The sequence below is a fragment of the Columba livia genome, chromosome 13 (assembly GCF_036013475.1).
Source record: "Columba livia isolate bColLiv1 breed racing homer chromosome 13, bColLiv1.pat.W.v2, whole genome shotgun sequence".
Classification (NCBI taxonomy): domain Eukaryota; kingdom Metazoa; phylum Chordata; class Aves; order Columbiformes; family Columbidae; genus Columba; species Columba livia.
The window spans coordinates 15649917-15664704 of record NC_088614.1 but is presented as its reverse complement, the minus strand read 5'-3'; the positions used below and the strand labels follow the sequence as shown (position 1 = coordinate 15664704).

At 43.1% G+C, this 14788-nt stretch overlaps 1 long non-coding RNA gene across 2 annotated transcripts in view; it reads right to left on the bottom strand.

The window, feature by feature from the left end:
• Positions 1-6129, bottom strand: part of LOC135575311 (uncharacterized) — a 79655-nt gene extending 73526 nt beyond the window's left edge. The window contains exons 1-2 of one of the 2 annotated variants that reach the window (XR_010465817.1): positions 5864-6129; positions 3994-4105 (exon numbers count right to left, since the gene is read on the bottom strand). This is a non-coding gene — a long non-coding RNA (uncharacterized LOC135575311). The remainder of the gene's footprint in view (positions 1-3993; positions 4106-5863) is intronic. The other variant, XR_010465820.1, reaches the window with a different exon arrangement.
• Between the last annotated feature and the right edge of the window lie 8659 nt (positions 6130-14788).

Genomic DNA, 14788 nt, shown 5'->3' with positions numbered 1-14788 from the left:
TTCCCAAGGGTGGTCTATAGTCCTCTTGCAACACACAGAGCTTTTGTATGTGGTCTGAACAGGATCTGGGGGTTGCGGCTGTCCTCCACAGAACCAGCTGATTGTCAAGGCTGTAGCAACTGTCGGGTCTTCTCCGGCAGCTCTGGGATGTGGTGAACGTCTGGGCACTCGGGATCTGCCAGCTACTGGAAGCCTGGACTAGTTTGCCCCTCTGGAGCAGTCAGGCATTTTGACAAGTCTCATGGCTGTGTATTTCAGACCCCTGGCTATTTCTCCAACCCTTCCCATTATTCCATATGACAGCAAGAATTCTCTGCAAGAGCTGACCCAGGAGTGCAATATTTCCAGGATCAAGACTAATTTCTGCTTACAAGAGCAACAGGAGCAGTGCATAGCCCAACTCACAGCCTTAGGCTTGAGCACAGCTGGGGACAGCAAACTCCCACTCCAACCAGGGGCCAAAGTGATGGGCAGACTCTGTCTCTATGAGATGCGCTCCAGAGAGAATACCAGAAGTTAAATCTGAGAGGAAGAATGGGATAAGAAGTTATAACCAACAGTAGAGGAGTTGAGGCAGCCTAAACACTGATTTGCAACACAACACTAATCCATTAATATTTTTCTGAGTGCCCTATAATGCTCACAGCTACCTGTTTCACATACCAGCGCATCACCTGCCTCGTTCACCACAGAACCCCAGAAACACCAAACACAGTCTGCTTAGAAGGAGCTCAGGAATGTGGTCTAGAAACAATGACATTCCATTCGCTTGCATGGATCCCAACTCATTTGCAAATTGTGTTTCTTCAGTTTTATGCCCAACTGCACCATAGTCCCCAGAAGGATGCTATAAATAATGACAAAAGCAGTGAAAGAGTTTGCTAGGGGGCTAACACAGACCAAAATGTGATGTTGCGAAGGGCTGAACCCACTTAGCTACATGCTGCAAGATCACAGTGTTGCCTGGACACTGCAAGTGGTATAATGACCTTAATTACTCTGGCCTAATGGAAATGTTCCAGGCCAACTGGAAAAAATGGACTTTGGATCAGGCCCTTATCCCTTAGTTTCCACACTTGCCTGCTTGCAAAACCCCAAGGTGTTCATTCAGCCCCAGCCTGGAAAGATGCCAGAGATCTACAGCTAACCACAAAACTCTTGAAATTCAGGACAGAAATTCTGAAAAACTTCATTTCCTATTATGTTAAATTATAATGTATAAGTGGATCTTTCTGTACATTTGTGCTGATTTGAGTTGGATTATGGAGAAATTCCTACTGCATGCGGCCAGACCCCACAAGGTACCTTCCATCCATCCTGTTCTAAAAAAAGATTCAAATCATGCACAAATTGAAATGTTGGCAGCTGATCCTTTCAGCCCTGAGAAGAAGTGACCAGCCTCACACCTGCTAGTACCTCACTGGATTCAGCAGGTTTGCTCTACTGCAGGACGGATTTATCTGTTTACTGTTTCATAGTACATTTAATTTATCAGTTACATGTCAAATATGATACAATTACCTAACAAGAGTATGTAAAAAGTAGGATATGTCATGCGGCTGTATCTGTATTTCCTCCCATGCTTCCTAGAAACTAATAATGCAATTACAAAACCATTTTGATGAAGACACTTTCGCCAACTCCTTCAGAGAAATTACTGGCAGGCTCTTATCTCCTCCATCACAAGAGCGTCCCTGGAAACAGGACAGTCCGTGGCTAGAGATAACACATCGTGGAATCCTCTGCACCTGCTGGGCTGCAGCATCCGCCCCCTTGGTCACATGAAAGTTATGGTGATAAGAGATAGTAATTTCTGTCCCTTGCGCAGATCAATACGCTCTGCCCCACAGAGCAGAAGTGGTAGCAGTGGCAGTTTCCATCTCCTCAGTCCACGTGAAACCCTTTAAGAGCCTGTTCTGGAGCTAGATGCTTTTCAGACACCTGGCTTGGAAACGTGTCCATGTAAACCCCATGAGGAGGAGGTAACATGCCTGTTCCTGGAAGTCTACTTCCAATGTGCAAAACAAACAGTACCTACAGTGTACAGTTGCTCTCCTGAGGAGACAGGTTCTATGCTGGGGCCAGGAGCTAATTAGTGACAAAAATTCTTATTTCAAATTACTGACAACCACTTGCTGCGTTGTGTTCTTATTGGGAACCAGCACTAGACATGATTTATTTTACAATACCCAAAGAGGAATGGTTTTAATCCTGGGAAGAATTTACCTTTTGTGTCCCCTGCTCCTGCCCATCTCTCCTCTCTTATTTCCAGCCACAGAGATGGCAATACTCTTTCTCAGGAGCTGCTTGGATCACCAAACGTTAGCTGAAGAAATCAGTGCTTTTACAATATAGTTGTCCAGGATGGTAACTGTCACATAAAGCGTGCCAAAATGCAGATGAAGACGTGGCTGGCTTATTATCAGTTGCCCTTAACCACCCTACTTCACTTGAATTACAATGAACTCTGTACCCCTACCCTGAGGAACTTGCAGATCAGGCCCAATGATACAGCACCAACTGTAAGCTCAGTTTTCAACCTGACCAAAAGTTAGGGGGTAAACAGGAGGTATGAGCCAGGCAGATAGGGTTTTACACAGCTGCTTCCTAGTCACATGTCAGCATCCAACATGAGACTCAGAAGAGGGTTGATTTAAAAATTAGTTTTTAAAAGTTAGGGAAATTGTGTGACAATTTATTTAAATTCGGGCAAAAATAAATCACTCCCCAAATTATACTTTTGTTCAGCCCCAAGGGCTGCCACCCTGCTGCTTTAGCTATGCAGAGAGTCAGGGCGCTCCTTCTGTTCTAACATTTATTTTCTGCATCCCTGTTTTATTTTTAACAGCTTACAACAGAGAGAAACGCGTTATCGCATGACTGTCTAAAGCAAATAGTACATTGTGGTTTTGGGCTTGGACACTTGAAAGTGTAACTTCCCAGCAACAAGTACTGTTCTCTCTGCAGAGCACTTCTGGTAACTCAAGTCTCCTAGTGAGAAGTAAGGAAAACTGTCACCTAGCAAGCAAAACAGCTATTTCTTACAACCCTCCCAGTTGAGAAAAAGCAGAAAAATGACAACAGACTGCAATTATTGTACAAGACATAATGCTGCACAGAAAGCAGCAGGCCTTACTGATTAACACCAGCACTGGGCCTTGAACAACTGGGATATGGTCCTGACCTGCTAGAGGCTACTGTGCTTCCCCAGCCAAGTCATTTCACTTTTCTGCACTTCGATTTCCCAGTCTGTGAAAACGAGTATGCTGTGGTTTATTTTTAAGCATTTCAGCAACTGACATACTGTACCTCAAACTCCTTAAATGGTTACATCATTTTCACTGCTATGAAAAGTTCACTAGAACAGCATTTCAAAATCCCTCTCTATGTATTGTACTTTCTGTTCTCAAGTTTGACTGTGGTTTGACTTCTGGCATCTGAAGTTCAGGCTACTGGGCTTGGTTGACTCCAGACAGCAATTGCTAATGAATGCAGATCTTCTATAGATTTGAATGGGCTGCATAATAAATGGAAATATAAGCAGTGCAGCTTTAAGCACTGGTCTGTACTTCATTTGTGTAGGTCTTGCTTATCAGTGGCTACTCCTTTGAGAATACTATTAAGACCCTGTAAAAGCTAACAAGCCTTTTTCATATGCACCATTCATCTGGTCCTCTTAACAAAGAATTCCGGACCCAGATTGTTGAACAAAATGCACATGAAACAAAATAAAAATCTTTTGAAGAAAAACTATACTCTCCATCCTTGTGAAAGATACCGTGTAGGTACATTCAGCCCTTGTCTTATTTGCTGATTATTGCCAGTTTAGTTAGAGACTGATAAATCCAGTTTTGTTACCAAGAATAACCAGAACCTGGCAAATTATTTTGGTGACAAGAGCATCTTCTGCATGGATTGTTCTACCAATAGTCTGAGTTTTCTTAACTGTCTTTGAACTTATATTGATCAAAGCAAGAAACTCATCAAATAAACCTGGTTTCTCTCTTCTGAGTTCTGCCACGTGTTCTCAGTCTGCTGTTGCACCCAGCCTGTCAGCGAGCTGTGGAACAGTGACAAACGGGCAGCTGAGGCCAGCGGTAGCAAACTGTGAGGAGACATGACAAGCAAAGAGAGGGGGAAGAGATGATTACAACACATACAGAGAAAAATATGGCCAGGATTCTATTTAGCTCAACTCTAGTGAAGTTAGCCCATAATTACCAGAAGCTGAGAAACACCAGAACTACTGTGCACACACTTTAACAGGCCAAAGTCAATGGGATGTTCAATAGGCACAGTACTAAGACAGCCCCTGTAGGCAGATACGCTCACCATGCATGGGAAGAACGAATCATATGATTCTGAAAGCTGGTAAAGGAATTATAAAACCACTTTGCTATGCTAATAAGGAATTCTTATACTGCCAGAGCAAAAAAAATCTAATGCTTCAACATCTGTTCACATGATTAACACCATTGACTGTTAATGCAATCTCCCAAGGAAAGACCAGATGGCTTATTCAATGAGTTTGCATCCTTGATATTTTGCTTAAAAATTTGGCCCTCTAGTAAATGAACTGAAGGAGTCATGCTATTAGCAACACTGCAATGCATACTTGTGCAACTGGATGCCACTGGAAAGTCCAAAACATTGCAAAGATGTTACATACTTTCCCCCAAAGGAAGCATTATGGTAATGCAGGTGAATTCATCAGAATTCAAGTCAAGCATTGGTCATTTTTCATGACCTCACTTCCCCTTCTCCTGCCAGGGACCTTTGACTTTAAATGAAGGGTCATTGGCCTATATCCTAAAGGCAGATTGCTGTTCAGTCTCAGCAGTATAGAATAACACCCGTTATGTGGATTGCACTAAAACGAGGCACAACCTATTCTGTGCAAAAGCATTCCAGATATGGGGGTCTACTATTTCAGCTCTAACATCACACAAGAAGGGAGAGGGATTCAGTCACTGAACGCATCTTTCCTAACCATTATTTTCAACTGCTCTGCAAGTGAACAGTTGTCTTGCTGCACCAGCCACGGTGCAGCTTGTCTTTCAGAACTATTTCCTACTCTACCCTTCATCGCTGTGTCTAGAGTAATGGCTTTCATTACTAGAATTGATGTAATCCTACTGTTGTCTAACATACTGATTTCAAATGTAATCGTATCAGAGCTATAGCAGCAAATTTGCAGTGAAATGTGAAAATTAAGGAACTGCAAAGAATTATTTGAAAGTATTGTGTGAAAGTAATTGCAAAAAATGGATCCTGCTGTTAATCAAATTAAAAAGCAAACTCTTTAAATCTGTATTATCTCCATTATTTGCATACTTCTGTTACTGAAATCGGAACAGTGCCTTCCAGTAAAATTTGGTCAACTAAATGACTCATATGACTTCTGAAGTGACCATGGATTCCTTCTGAGCTGCATGCACTCGCAGGAGTTCTCGTGTCCAAGGGTGGATTGGAAAAAAAGGGGAAATGAAAACGGCTGACTGTAAATATGCCTGTGCACTGCACTTCCTTATTTATACCAAAATAAGATAGAAAACATTATTAACCATTTTAAACTTTAAATGACACGACCCCTGGGATTAAGAGCACCAGTAGACATGCATACAAATGCATTAATTCATGCCCATCCTGCACACTAACCAGACATGGCACACACACACAAAAGGAACTTTGCGTTCAAGTCTTCAACCTGCACACATGCCTCCCACGGCAGGCACAGACAAGCTGAGTGCTCTTCACACTAACTATCTGAGGCTTCCCACCATCCTGTCTGCATTCAGCTACTGTGTCTGTCTTATTTGGAGTTCCAAGCCTAGGAAAAACGGAAGCTAATAGAAAAACATACCTATGCATTGAAAAATCTAGGCCAACATCTTCAGGTGATTTGGTACAGGTCTAGTGCTGGTGCTCAGCTTTTAAGACCTGACCTAAGTCTGCTTTTGGGACACAGATGAGCTCACCCATTGCAAAGTCTGGCAGGCAGAGCAAGCAGAAGAGGAGTCACTCCAATCACTCCCTGTTTCTGAGGATCTTGGAGATCATTGGTTCTTAGCAATGGCCACTACTCAGAGCCATCTTACAGGTCTAAAATTCCAGCTCCAAAAATAGAAGAATTTAAAAATAGCATCAATTGAGCAATGTGTAAATAAAACTATTTTTAAAGACAGACAGTGAGTGATCAAGAGAAATGGTGAGCTTAGAAATGATGAAGTTTTCACAGAGGAAAACTTACAGAAATTGCAGAAGAGGAGGAAAGCTTAGAACCACTAGTACCCACTGGTCTCCAAGTGGAAGAGTAAAATTTGTTTTAGGAAGTAAGTATTTGAAGGGTGATGTGTACTGTTCCTGGCTTTCACATGGAAAGACATCACTGTGGTCCCTAAAGCAAAACACTATAGAGGACTGGATTCTGTGCAAATCCCAAATCTCTGTGCATTTTTTCCTACAGGGTAAAATCTACTGACTTCATTGGAACCACTAGGTTATGAATGAGAGTACATCTAAACCCACAGAAGGAAAATGCTGTGTTCAGGATTTTAGTCTCTGCATTTTCAATACAGATTTACATCCTCACTCCTTTGAATGCCAATGAATATAATAAGGAGGAGCTTTAAAGAGCATGAGTTTGCTTGTTCGTGGTATGCAGCCAAAGTTTGCTTCCTGCAGAGTCTGAGCAATTAATACAATCAGCCCAATTCTCTGTGGGAGGTGATGGCCAACATGAAACCTCTCATTTCCTGCAAAAACAATTTTCTCCCTTTATAAAATTCTGAAAGAAAAATTCTGAAAAAAATCCAGGCCATGCCATGAATCTTGCACAGGAAGAATGGCCCCAAGACTGGCACAGGAGAATGGTCCAGCCTTTCTCCCTAGAGATACCCTGGAGTCTCAAGGACTTCTTATGCATGTGCCTCAGCAAATTGAGCTGTCAAAGGACAATACCACTATGAACAGAGCTAGCAACACAGATGTTACTTTTACTGCATCCTTCAGTCCTGTCCTACAGCTGAAGACCTTTCCATGCCATTGTACGCCTACCAGAAAGAGCAAACAGCAGATAAAAATGCACACACTGAGGCACAGAATAGAAAAAAAAAATATAAAACAATAACAATGGAAATAATGGGAAGTTTTAAGTCATAGGAAAAGCAGAACTGAATTATTTGTCTTCCAAAGAAGGTAAAAGGTCCTTAAAATTCACCTGTTAAGCACACTTAAGGTCACGTGGGCTTTCTCTTCCTGACCTTACTTAACCTCAAAGTTTTCATCATCTTGCTCAATCCTGCTATCGTCTACTGTAATAAGAGGCAAAACAAACTCCTCTTCAGAGTTATAGTCACACAGAAGAAAATTAGAGCTTCATTCCTTTGGAAAAACACTAGCAGATTGTTATCTTGACTCTGATTATGAACAACACCATGAGCATGAAGGATAGGACTGAACTGTTTCCTCTACAACCTTAGCATAAGCCATGCTGTACTACATGGAGTGCTACATCTAGAGGAGCCTTTAAAAAGGGACAAACAAATGTGGCTAGAGCAAGGTCAGGGCTGAAGCACAGAACTACAGCACAGCTGGGACCAAAATGAATCAACCATTCACAAAGACACACTGGTCTAATTAGTCTCAGTTTAAAGTTGATTCAGTGAGTGCTTTTAGTGCTACTTAAAATGCATCTAACATAATTTACTGTGGCACCCAACTAGATTAAGATTCATTGATATGGGCTGGTTTAAATTAAGTGAAGAGTATCTACATTGGAAAGAAGAAAAGAGAAGGGTGTTACACTCATTCAACAATATGGACTTTTGAGTTTGACTTGGAACAAGCTATATTGAACGAGCTTTTGTTTCCATTCTCAGCAGCTTCCTCTGGCTCACCTACTACAACATCTTCATGCACAATGCAAGGTGGCCAGAGGGGAACTGCGACTTGATCTTCTCCCATGTCCCTGAGCACCATGTCTACATGTCTTTTAGCCCCTCCAGGGATGGAGACTCCATCACTTCCGTGGGCAGCCTGTTCCAACACCTGACAACCCTTTCAGTAAAGAAATTTTTCCTAATATCCAATCTGAACCTCCCCTGGTACAACCTGAGGCCATTTCCTCTTGTGCTATCATTTGTTACTTGGGAGAAGAGACCAACACCCTCCATGCTACAACCTCCTTTCAAGTAGCTGTAGACAGCAATAAGGTCTCCCCTCAGCCTCCTTTTCTCCAGTCTGAACAGCCCCAGTTCCCTCAGCTGCTCCTCATAAGACTTGTTCTCTAGACCCTTCAACAGCTGTGCTGCCCTCCTCTGAACTCTCTCCAGCATCTCAAGGGCTTTCTTGTAGTGAGGGCCCCAAAACTGAACACAGAATTTGAGGTACAGCCTTACTAGTGTCAAGTACAGGGGAACGATCACTGCTTTAGTCCTGCTGGTCATACTATTTCTGATACAAGACAGGATGCTGTTGGTCTTTTTGGACACCTGGGCACCAGGTGTTCTTCTGCTGAGCAGCTTTCCAGCCATTCTTCCCCAAGCCTCTGGTGTTGCATGGGGTTGCCGTGACGCAAATGCAGGACTTGGCACTTGACCTGTTGAACCTCATACAATTGGCCTTGGCCCATCGATCCAGCTGGTCCAGATCCCTCTGTAGAGCTGGTGCTGTTTGCAAACTTACTGAGGGTGCACTCGATCCCCTCATCTAGATTGTTGATAAAGATATTAAACAGAACTGGCCCCAATACTAAGCCATGGGCAACAGCACTTGTGATCGGCTACCAACTGGGTTTAACTCCATTCACCACAAATCCTTGGGTTCTGCCATCCAGCCAGTTTTTTACCCAGCAAAGAACATACCCATCCAAGATCTAACCAGCTGGTTTCTCCAGGAGAATTCTGTGGGAAACAGTGTCAAAGGCTATACCAAAGTCTAGGTAGACAACATCCACAGCCTTTCCCTTATCCACTAAGCAGGTCACCTTGTCACACAAGGAGATCAGTTTAATCAAGTATCACAACTGAGGTGTGAAATCTTGGATCTGTATCCAAGAGGGTGCTATACTCTTGGATGTCAGAAGGAAAGCAGCCCAAGTTTAGCTTGCCACCAGCCTCTGGGCTTCGTGGTGTAATCTGGTGCTTAAAGACAGAGTAGTTGGACACCCCAGGCTGAAGCTGTAGAGTGCTGCACAATGCACAGCAACCATGTGCTTAAGGCAGCCATGGGTGGGAAGAAAACATTCTTACTGTTTGTCCTCTCTTTTCCCTCTGCCCTCAGAAACTGTGCCACTTTTGGCATGCTAGATGTAGCAAGATAGCAGCTGGCAGTACTGTCCCCAGGCTTGTACACTGCTACAGGGAATCTGCTTCTGAAGACAGCCAGGACTGGAGTCCTTTGGGGGTGCTCAAAGCATGCAGATCCTCGGTGGGATCATCAAGCAATGTGCTACAGAGCAGCAGTGTCAAGCTCCTACCCTGCACCCCTAACACAACTGGCAGAGCAGCTAACCCCATTAGCAAAGCAGCAACACTCTGCAGAACTAAACTTGCTTGTCAAAATAGGTTAAGCCTATCATTCCCCACAATACAGAATGAAAGCAGACGCAAGCCCTGCTTTGTCAAGAAATCAGCTGAAGTCAGTGTCAGCAGCATAAAACCATCCATAACTGGCTTGTATTGCCCTTCCCTAGGAGCTCTGGGCTCTTTTAAAAGGCATCTGTGGAGGACTACTAGCAGAGCTGAGTGAATCAACCCTCTCCTGGCTCTCACTGTAAGGGTATCAAGAACTCATCCCTTTTATTTCACACCTCCCTACAAATATCTTCTTAAGGATTAAGCTCTTTCCCAACCATTGGAAAATCCTGCTCCAGATGCCTGACCCACACACACAGAGGCCCAGTTGATAGGGAGTGGAGGGGGATATCACAATTGTTTCTCAATTGATTGAAAGACTAAATGAAGCTGAGTCAAACAAATCCCTTGGTTTCTTCACACTCCACTCCCTTTACTTTGGGGAGCTTCAACATGCTGGGAGGGGAGATAATATTTGGCAATAGCAAAGAGGAGCATGCATGAGAAGAAACAGGGAAGTCCACCTCCCCAGAATTACTGTAAAATCTGACTATCAAAGATAGGCCAGTGAGACTGGGAGGAAGTAGAAAATCATCATGCCAGGAAGGCTCCATTTGCTAGTCGGAGAGCAGAAAGGCTGGTCACTACCAGCGGAAGTTTCCTGTTTTGTTATCTCTTCCTGCTGAGCTGCCCAATGGGAGGATGAAGATTTAGTCAGCCCATGGCCTCCCCACTTCCGTATGCTGCCTCCTTTGAAAGAACTCTCTCGTTTTCAGCCTGGATATTTTATCCTACCAGAGAGTTGGTGCAGCCTGCAGCCCCCCGCAAGGCCACAGAGGACTGTAGTCCAGCCCAAGCCACGTTCTGGTGGGCTGCAATGGCCACCACCAGCTGGTCCTGATTAGAGCAGCCCCAAGATGCTGTAATCTCTTCTCTAACATTGCTCTAATCAGTGCTGGGGCCAGCTTGTAACCTGTCCTTGGATCAGGGAGCTATAATTAACTTGCTATGGCTTCCCATAGGATCTGGGCACAGCTCAGATCCCAGTCTTTGCAGTTTAACTGGAGGAAAACACTGGTGTGAGTCTAACATTGCTGTAATTATTTTTTCCCCAGTGCAAACCAAGACTGTTAAAGTTGCATGTTAAATAGAAATGATATGAGGACAAAAGTATGTGAATTACTCCAAGTTTTGACTACACTTCAGGCAAGTTTCAGTTGCCTGTTTACTTTGCTATGGTACGAAGGCCTTGCCTCGGTGAGGAACCTATAGAACTGAGGCCATACATAAATCAAACCTGAGCATTGCAGGAAAAGTACAGTATGCATTTTTTCCATAAAGGTAACAGTAAATAATCTACTAAGTTAATGGTTCACTGATGTAACTCAGTTTAAGAGGTGGAAAAAAATCCAAGGGATGTTTTATCTATGACCCTTGGCTTAGGTCTGAGATACAGCTTTAACTGAAGAGCAAAGGTTAACTGTAATAGAAAATGTCGGCATTACTATAGCTTCAAAGCCACATTCTGTTTTGTTGTGTTTTTTTTTTTTTTTTGTCAAAATGAAGACAACTTCTTTAATTATGGCCACAGAGCCATAAAACATTAATTTCAGAGAACTATTTGTCAATATTTCTTCAGAGTACCATGGAAGAAAACGACAGGAGTAGGTGGAAAGAGAAGGCTTGGGGAAGGAAGGAGACTTCATATTCACTAAAAACTATGAAGAGAAGTAATAGTCTGGAGAGCTCTCGGTGGTGGGAGAAATATCCTTTTAGACAGAGCTAAACACAGTAAAAATCATGTCTCAAAAGTTGAGCCCAGACACAGCTTTAACTATGGACTCAGAATTATCCTGCCAGACAGAGCATAAACAAAGAAGAAAGATGCAAAAAAATAAGGCAAACAGTAGGAACTCTTCAGACAAATCATGCCCTCGAGTAGCACATAAATGTAAAGGAGAGCAGAACATAGCGCCTCAGCCTGGGGGTCAGCCTTCCAAAATGCAGCGGGGGGAAATACATACATTTCCCAGCTGAAAATCTAACAAACACAGCATTAAGACTGGAGGGTATTGCCATCACTTTGTTTGACTGACAAATGCAAATACCTTGGGGCATGGTGAAGGGAGGGAAATTCACTCCTGGCAACTACGAACAGCAAGTCTGTGTTCTTTACTGGTATTACAACGCACCAATACCAAACTGGTCAGTTTGTGCAGACATAGCTTGAAATATAATGACAGTGGGGGCAGTATGAGACACTGACAAGGACCAAATAAAAAAACTGAAAGCAGTCAGTCTCCACTGGAAGGAATTTTCATGTGGTTTTTCTGGCATTGTCTTTTGGAAAACACTGGGGTTTTGCTACCCTTTCAACTTCTGGAGTTCTCACAAAACCCCTAAACCAGGTCTTTATTTATAATAGGAATTTTGAAACTATTTTTTGCATTCTTTTAGAATCATTCAATTCTTGACCCCAATTACATTGAATAATGTGGTTACGACTAACATAAATATAGTTCCGTTATAAATCAGGACATTTTGCCTGAACACAGCCCTTTTTCTCCCTCTGGCTCATGTTCTGCAGCTGTCCAAATACATCCCCACACTCCATGGAACCTGCAGCACAGTCTCACTGCCACAGCTGGTGGGGGCAGAGGTAATGGGCTGTAGGCTTCCCTCCCTTCATGCCCAGCCAGCAAGGCAACGTATGCTCCGGGTTACACTGTGATGCTGAAAGGCTGAAAGAATATCTTATTCCTGTGAGGGGTATTCGATCTCTGTGTCAGTTTGATAAAGATTCAGTAGCTGGCTGGTTGACTCCCTGGGGCACAGTTCGGTTTTGGCTTTGCATCTCTATGCAGAGAATAAATTATTCCAGGAATGCAGCTATAACTGAGCATTCAAGGCTTTCCACAATGGGAATTATTAAAAAGACAGCAATTGTTATCAGATATCAGTGATACCATATTTGATCAGAATAGGAAATAAAATCTTTACTACTGTTATCTGCTGGTGAATTCTGATCTTAGCTGTCATGCTGCTCTGGTACATCAGGTGTCATAGCAACACCAGAACAGCTAAGGGAATTAGCTCACCCATATTTGGAGAACTAACTTATCACCATGTCCCTTGTAATTCATTTTTCATCTTCACCTCCTACTGCCACCTTACTAAAACAAGCCCCTGAGTTGTCCCAAGACAGGAGTATTAGCTCTGCTTCTAACATTTTCAGACTCCACTGGAATCCAAAAGACCAGAACTGCTCCCAGGAAAACCCATTCTTGGGATATTCCCACCCCAGTTCACTGGAGGTGACACAGGATAAGTGTTGACAAGCTTAATGAAACAATGGGCTTCAACATCTACCTGCAAACACATGCCAGCTCGGGATCTGGTCCTTCAAAGGTGTATTCATGTATGAACTCCTGCTCAAGTCAATGACATCACAGAACATCCTTAGAAGAGAGTCTTTGGCATCTCATATAAGAATTTTAAAAATACAAATATATTGTCAAAAGAAACAGCACCAAACCTCTAAGCTGTCCTTAGTAAACATCAATTAGGTCAGAAAGAGGAGAGTTTAGCCTTCTGTCTACAAGGGGATCTAGAACTCAAATTCCACCATTTGTACCAATTTTTCAGATGTCCACACAGTTTTGCCACCATCTGAGATACACATTTGCACAGCAAGTTGGTCATAAATCCATACAGTTAGGAGCTGAATCAGGACTGAATTTAATACGTCTTTATTATTTTCATTTTATTAGGGTCAGGAAATTCTCTGCTTGATCCAGCAGATCTTACTCTAACAATATGTTGGATGGAACTCACTGCCTGGAGACACAAAAGGTCATAAGTGCCAAAGTCCCAGCTGCTTTTGTCTGAATGCCCCCTGATAATGTGCCTGGTGTGGGCAGAGGCAAAACCCATCTCCGTGCAGCAGACTCACAGGAACTGCCTGCATCTTGCTACACTATTGAAGCAAGTAGGTAGACTGGGTGCTTCCTGCAAACAGAGCAGTCTCCCCACAGAACATGGTCACCTTCCTCTCACAAGACTATTGCCTTCATCCCTCATCTTCGCTGACAGCTTGGTGGCTACAGCATTCACCCCAAGGAAATGGCCTTAATGCCCTTCTGTAATTGAGGGACAAACCTGCTACCCCACAGGCACTGGAGGGAGGGCTTTCTCAGCTCTGTTGGGAGACACTGTTTAACTTTGCATTGAATCATTAAACAGTGACTGAGCCAGAAAGAGGGGATGGGGCTAGGAAAGAGACTATTTCTCAGCCTACAGCTAAAAAATGAGGTGGCCTTATATATGAATGCCACCTTGGCTGCATCCACAAGCTTAGGAGACTTGACCTACAGTTCAATAATTATGAAGTGCATCACCACAAAATGTCTACTTGCTTTGACCTATGACTGTGCAGTATTTATGGCTCTTTTCTATATATTACCTGTCCATGGATGTTGAACTTAGAGATTATTTACTCAGGGACAGATTCTGATTCATTAACAGAGAAGAAGAGCTATACCATGAACAGTCCCACTGAGACTAACTGCACTTTCAGATTTGCTGCACAACTCTATATCCCGTCCCATCAAAAGGTTAACTGGAAGTAAAATACTAGAGGATTATTTTTATCCACTGAGGTTTTATTTCAAAATACCTCCATGCTTTTAGAACATTGACTTTAGAAAGTTCACCCATTAGAGTGAGTACACTGGCATGAAGTGAAAGTTTGCAGCTACACGTGATCCCGGAAACTCTGCAATACATGCTGAAGTGCAGTATCATAGTTTTGCAATTAGATTCACATTCTAAAAAAGAATTGAGATAAACTAAGAAACAGTTCTCCTACAATATGGCAAAGAATTACAAGAACTTATACGAAGTTTGCAGACAGCTGCTTCCCAGCCTCTTGGCCATTACCCTGGGCTCAGCAATGAGGAAAAGTTAGGGTGGAGGGATAAAGCCATTGTCTTCAAACACTTTGTAGTAAGTTACACTGATGAAGTTCTTATCGTTAGAGTGGAAACCACCTCTTGGTACCTTGGGAAGCCTACATGTACTGACAGTGCTAGAACTTAGTTCCATGCATTGTATTGAAGTGTTACCTGGACTGACACTGAACCAACACCACAGTAGCTTCGAGCTGCACTAAGTGAGGGCTGGTGCTGCTGAGGTAGGTCTGACCATGCTATCAC